The sequence below is a fragment of the Cebus imitator genome, unplaced genomic scaffold (assembly GCF_001604975.1).
Source record: "Cebus imitator isolate Cc_AM_T3 unplaced genomic scaffold, Cebus_imitator-1.0 Scaffold208, whole genome shotgun sequence".
In the NCBI taxonomy this organism is placed as follows: domain Eukaryota; kingdom Metazoa; phylum Chordata; class Mammalia; order Primates; family Cebidae; genus Cebus; species Cebus imitator.
In genome coordinates, this window is record NW_016107523.1 from 688,099 (window position 1) to 695,000 (window position 6,902).

At 33.7% G+C, this 6,902-nt stretch overlaps 1 pseudogene; it reads left to right on the forward strand.

The window, feature by feature from the left end:
• The first annotated feature begins 547 nt into the window (after positions 1–547).
• Positions 548–6,902, forward strand: part of LOC108317793 — a 35,427-nt pseudogene continuing 29,072 nt past the window's right edge.

Consider the following 6,902-nt stretch of genomic DNA (forward strand, 5'->3'; position numbering starts at 1 on the left):
AAGTACATTCCACCTCCTGGCCAGAATCTGAAAAGTGGGAGCTGTTGTCTCAAGGCAGATTGAGTAAAACAAAATATACATATGAATACATTCATTCCTACTATTAAAGAAAAAAATTTCAAAGCATTAATTCCATCTTGGCTATGAATGACGAAGCATAAAATATAGGCTTGAAGATTGATCATCAAACAAGATTATTCAGAGATGTTTGGCCCAACTGCTCAGAACTGTGGGGAATATGAAAGAAATCTAGACACCCCAGGCCTGAAACACAAGGAATTACAGTATATTTTTTAAAAGAGAAAAGTACATGTAAAAATTGTATGGCAATGTGTAATTGTGATAGATTGTATTGTAGGGAAGAGAGAGTTGTGGTGATTCAGAAAAGACACATATTCAAATTGAGAGAATACAGCAATTTCTTTGTATGGCTCTATGATACTAACGTAACATCTTCATCTGGTAGGTAAATGGAACTTACCAAACTACTGTAAGTTAGAGCAAATCTCAATCAGTGCGTCATGGCACATAGAACCATAAATGAGTAATGGGCATGAGGCAATGCATTCGCCTTTCCCCCAGTGTTCAAGAGGGACAAGTTGCTGGAGTCACCTATATCTGGAGGTGAGTATTTCCTTGGTGCCTTGATGGCTGCCTGACTAGAACAGAGTCAAATGACATACCCCAGGGGTCCTTAGGTGTTAACCTTGAGCTCTTGTTAGGACCTCAGATATTGAAAAAAGTTTAAAAACATACAACTCTTTTACACACTGGGGTCTGTTGGGGGGAAATAGGGAAAGGACGGTGGAGGGTGGGGAGTTGGGGAGAGATATCAAGGGGAGAGATGCCAGATGTAGGTGATGGGGAGGAAGGCAGCAAATCACACTGCCACGTGTGTATCTATGCAACAATCTTGCATGTTCTTCACATGTACCCCAAAACCTAAAATGCAATCAAATAAATAAATGAAAAAAAAATACAACTCCCATTACATTTTCCTTGAGGAGGTAAGCATGGCCAAGGATGTACTGTACCACCTGAATATTGTCCTCTTTAGCAAGAGCTGAAGAACATCCTTCTATACATCTTTGTCAATGGACTGTTGCTTATAAGGCAATAGTTGTCAAATGCTTGGACTCTCATAGATTTACCATCCTTGGTTCAAATACTACTTCTACAACATGCTAAATGACTGAAGTCAAGTTAACCTCGTTAAGCTTTAATTTCTCTTAGTTCTTTCCTGCTGCTATATAATACAACACCATAAACTGGGTACTTTATAAACAACAGTAATTTATTTCTCAGAATACTGGAGACAGAGAAAACCACAATCAAGGCAACAGCAGATTTGGTATCTGGTGTGGCTCCAGCCTCTGCTTACAAGATAACTCCTTTTCCTGTAACCTCACATGGCAGAAGAGAAGACAGGCAAAAGAAACTAATGCTGTGTGTTCACATAGTGGAAAATTTAGAAGGTATAAGCAGCTCCCTTATGCCTTTTTTTATAAAGGCATTAATGCCATTCATGAAGGGAGAGTTGTCACTTTCTGAAAGGTCCCACATCTTAATACCATCATGTTGGGGTATAAGTTCCAACATATAAATTTTGGAAGACATACATCCATTCAAACCATAGTCATTTCATAATCTGTAAAATGAGAGATAAAAGTACACACCTTATAAAGTTCTTATAATGATGGAAGAAGGATAGGTATATGTGTTTAGCACAGTCCCTGACATGTAGAAACCTCTCAGTACATGTAAGAATTCCTATCATTACTGTCATTGTCCTTATTGTCATTGTAATCATCATTATATTTTGGCAACATTGATATTTTATGGTCAAGTAGGTTGAGCACCAAATGTGATAATTTTCAAATTCTTGGGAAATCCTTATGAAGTAATGTTATTTGTGTTTTAATTTTACTTTGACATCATATTATCATTGAAAAATAGAAAATTATTTTCTGCTGTGAGAGTTCATTAACAACAATAAAGCAGAAAATTTTTTCTTTAAGAAGGAATTGGTAGAATTGTCATGCGAGATTGGAACTGTGTGCTTAGCATATTTATTGTATACTTTTGTATGATAAATTCTGTTGAAAAGAAATTATTTTCTATTATAAGGAATTTTATGAATTTACAAACATGTAAAAGATATCACACCTTTATAAAATATTTATTGCTCCTGTCAGACAAACAAGTAGTAGTATATTTTCTTAAATTAATAGAATATTGCATAATTTAAATAGTGATAACTCTCACACCCCCTTTTGAAAAATTAACTCAAATATGTGTTCAAGAGAAGAGTAATTTTTCTTTTCATATTTCCATTTAAACTTTGTTAGCATAATGTATCCCAAAATGTTTTGATAAGAAAGTAAGGTTTGAATGTCATGCTAAAAGATAAAAGAAAACCTGATTGCTTTGGGGGAAAGATGAGAACTGGTAACATTTACTACCCCTGAAAATTAATCTAGATTATTTTAAAATAATGGAAATATGTAGAAAATGGGAGTATTTGTAGTAATATACTGCTTCCATCAGGAAATTAAACTTTGAAATAAATTTAATTCTAATACCCCATTAAATTTGACAAAAATCTACACTATATTATCAATGAAAATGATTACAAAGAAAATGTGGCACATATACATCACAGAATACTATGCAGCCATAAAAATTGATGAGTTCGTGTCCTTTGTGGGGATGGTTTCCAGGTTCATCCATGTCATTTTCAGCAAACTAACAGAAGAACAGAGAATCAAACACCACATGTTCTCACTCACAGGCCGGTGTTGAACAATGAGAACACGTGGACACAGAGAGGTGAACATCACACACTGGGGTCCGTTGGGGAGGTTAGGGGAGGGACAGTGGGATGCAGGGTGGGGAAGGATAACGTGGGGAGAAATGTCATGTATAGGTGATGGGTGGATGGAGGCAGCAAACCACCTTGACATGAATGTACCTATGCAGCAATCTTGCATGATCTGCACATGTACCCCAGAAACTAAAGTACAATAAAAAATAAAAATAATAATTTTTAATTTATTTGAATAGAAATTGTATGCATATAAGGTAACTATACATTCTTAACACACTCATTCTAAATATAGCCTCCATTTATGTGACATTTAACTTTTTTCACTTGTGGTAATAGTAATAACAAGATGGTAGGTAATATAATAGAGCATTTACAATTGCCATTCCCCACACTAAACACTTCATTTATGTTGCCTTACTTTACCTTCACAACTACCTCATGAGAGAAATGCTGATATTGTGTCTCTTCATGGAAGAGAAAACTTAAATGGAAGAGAAATTAACTCATTAATCAATTTAACACAAATCATAAGAGTTAGAATAAAAACATAAACAGCATGAATCTAAGGATATGGCTGTTGACCAGCAAGACACTGTCTCTAAATACTTCCACTCTTCCTCCCCACCAAAAACTCCAATTCTTTCGAACCAGCAATAGAACTGGAAATACTAATTGAAATAATCAGAAAGGTATATGAACTGCCATGTGAAAATAATAAGGAAGTCAGTATTTTGAAAGACAATGGCTTAAATTTAACACATGCTTAACTTGTCTAAAATAACTACAAGTAGAAAGGAAGGGATCCGGTCCACCTGATGCTAGAACTAAGAGATGCATTTTACTGCTTGCAAAAGTGACCACATACTGCCCAAGCTAGGTATATGTCCCAGCAGTTTTACGTTCTTGCTTGAGTAGATGAAAAAAATATATTTTAAGTGTTATGTCAATCAAATACAAGCACAGCCTTTCTACATATTCTACTCTCATGTTGTGTTTAATAAAATAAATTTTGTGTTTGTAATAGATATGATATTTGAATATGTAGAATTAAATACGTTAAAACTAAACTTTGCTCAGTTAGCATTGTACTATTGCCGGGAATGTCATGTGAGATAAATGTTGGCACTTGTTTATTAGAAATATTAAACTTGCTCTAAGAGACAGAATTTTTCTTTATCAAAGGAGTCCTGTAAGTTTTCATTCTTAGTGTATTTTAAATCCTTATGTTAAAAAGAAAAAAAGCTAATCTTAAAGTGATTGTCATTTAATAGTTCATACACAGAAAATAAGTGTTTTAGTTTTTTGGGTTTTTTTTTTTTTATCAAATAGAATTTGAGTATCAATTGATGCTTAAGAACATAACAGCATACAACTACAGCTCTCCTTCCCTTGGTAGCACTTTCTTTTCATCCTTTGTTTTATGCATTTCTTTACATAGACCTAGTTAAAGCATCTTGGATTCCTTCACAGCTGATGTACATGTGTAACATTGCTATTAATGACATTCAAGACAAGAATATTCCCTCTTGTCAAATCCGAAAAGTCAAATTGCTCTGACAGCTTAAGAGAGGCCAGCTGTAAATTTTATATTTGCCTAAATGGTAACAGAAAAGCAAATAAAAGGTCCAGTTCTCATTCCCTTGAAACAAACCTACTGAATTTTTAGTATGACAGTGAAACTCAAAGATAGCTTTTTTTCTCCATATCCAGGCTGCTGTTCCCATTTTTTAACAGTAAAAAACCATTTTAAATAAAAGTGTTTTCTGTAGAAATTATTCTGCATTTAACCAGATTTCATTGGAGGCAGCTAGTGTCTTTTTAGAATTGGCATCCAATCCCTACCTTTATGAAGCTTCCACCCTAATGGAAAAACCATGTTTATAGACAAACAAGTGCCACACAGTTAAATGTATGAAAAGTGCCAACAGAATGATACAGGAACAACACAAAGCCAAATGTTACAAGGAGACCATATTTCAGGAGAAAGTAGGAAAACAAATTTTCTTAATTAATTTCAGCACATACCTTTGTGAAAAAAGGCCAAGAAATACCAGACTGAATGTTTGATTTCTAAAATCCTTGGCTTCCCTCTTCTTTTATGCTACCTATATACCGAGGCTAAAGGAAAAGTTTTTACTGGCAGCAAATTTCAGCATCTCCCATCAACATGGAGTCCTACAAATTTCAAACACTCTGTGATAAGAAAGAATGAACAGTGTTACAGGCATCTTTCCATTTGCATTCACACACTTTCTACACATACTATGCTGGCTTTCAGGTATGGAACACGTAGGCTAGAAATCATTTCAAGAGCATTTTTCTTAGAAAATATCTTACAATTATTTTCTAAAAATCTTCCCCAAAAACCACCAGAAAACAAATAACAAAATGGCAGGAGTAAGTCTTTATCAATAACATTGAATGTAAGTGGACTAAATTCTCCAATCAAAAGACATAGAGTGGCTAACTGGATAAAAACAGGACCAAAGCATCTACGTATTGCCTATAAGAAACACACATCATCTATAAAGACACATGCAGGCTGAAAACAAAAAGATGAAACAAGATATCTCTTTCAAATTGAAACCAAAAAAGAGCAGGAGTAGCTATACGTATATGAGACAAAATAGATTTCAAGACAAAAACTATAAAAGGAGACAAAGAAGGTCACTCTATAATAATAGATGTGTCAATTCGACCAGAGGATATAACAATTGTAAATAAATATGCACCTAACACTGAAGCACCCAGATATATAAAGCAAATATTAGTAGAACTAAAGAGAAAGAAAATCCAATACAGTAATAGCTGGAGAGTTTAACACCCAACTATCAGCATTAGCTATATCATCAAGCCAGAAAATCAGCAAAGAAACATCAGACTTAATCAGTACTCTAGACCAAATAAATCTGATAAATATTTACAGAACAGTTGAAGGATCCATATTCCTCTCCTCAACATATGGATTATTCCCAAGGATAGACCATATATTAGGTCATAAAAATTTCAAATAAATTGAAATAATATCGAGTATCTCCTCTGACCAAAATGGAATAAAAGTAGAAGTCAATAATGATAACTTTGGAAACTATTCAAACACATGCAAGTTAAACAGTATGTTCCTGATGGACCAGTGAGTCAATGAAGAGATTAAGAAGGAACTTTAAACATTTTTTAAAATAAATGAAAATGGAAACAAAGCATACCAAAACCTATTGGATACAGAGAAAGCAGCACTAAGAAGAAAGTTTGTAGCATTAAGTGCCTATGTGAAAAAGTAGAAAAACTTTAAATAAACAACCTAATGGTGCATCTTAAGGAACTTTTAATAGAAAATGCATCCCAGAACTTAAAGTATAATAATAAGTAAACTAACAAAAAATTAATAATAGAAAAGAGCAAATCAAACCCAAAAGTATAGAAGAAAAGAGATAATAAAGATCAGAGCATAAATAAATGAAGTTGGAATGAAATAAATGGAATGAAATGCTATACAGCCATAAAAAACATAAGATCCTGTCATTTGTAACAACATGAATGGAACAGGGGGACATTATTTTCAGTGAAATAAGACAGTCACAGAAAAACAAGATCCATGCTCTCACCCATTTGTGGAAGTTAAAACTTAAAACAATTGAACTCATGTAGATAGAGAGTTGAATGATTGTTACACAGGCTGAGAAGGGTAGTGGGCAGGGGGCTGTGGGGATGTTGATGGTTAAAGGGTACAAAAATATAGTTAGATAGAACGAATAAGATGTGATATTTGACAGCATAATAGGTGACTACAGTCAACAATAATTTGTTATACATTTTTAAATAGCTGAAAGAGAAGAATTGAATTGTTTGTAATACAAAGGACAAATGCTTGAGGTGATGGCTACCTCATTTAACTTGTATCAAAATATATCACATACCCCAACAAATAAGTATATTTACTAAATATCCATAAAAATTTAAAAATGCAATTCTTTTTAAAGAGTAAAAAACAGAATCTTATCTAACCCCTTAAGAGATTCCCCTTGTTTGCTATAGCCTGGCACCCATGACTAATGACTCTTTTTTTTTTTTTTTT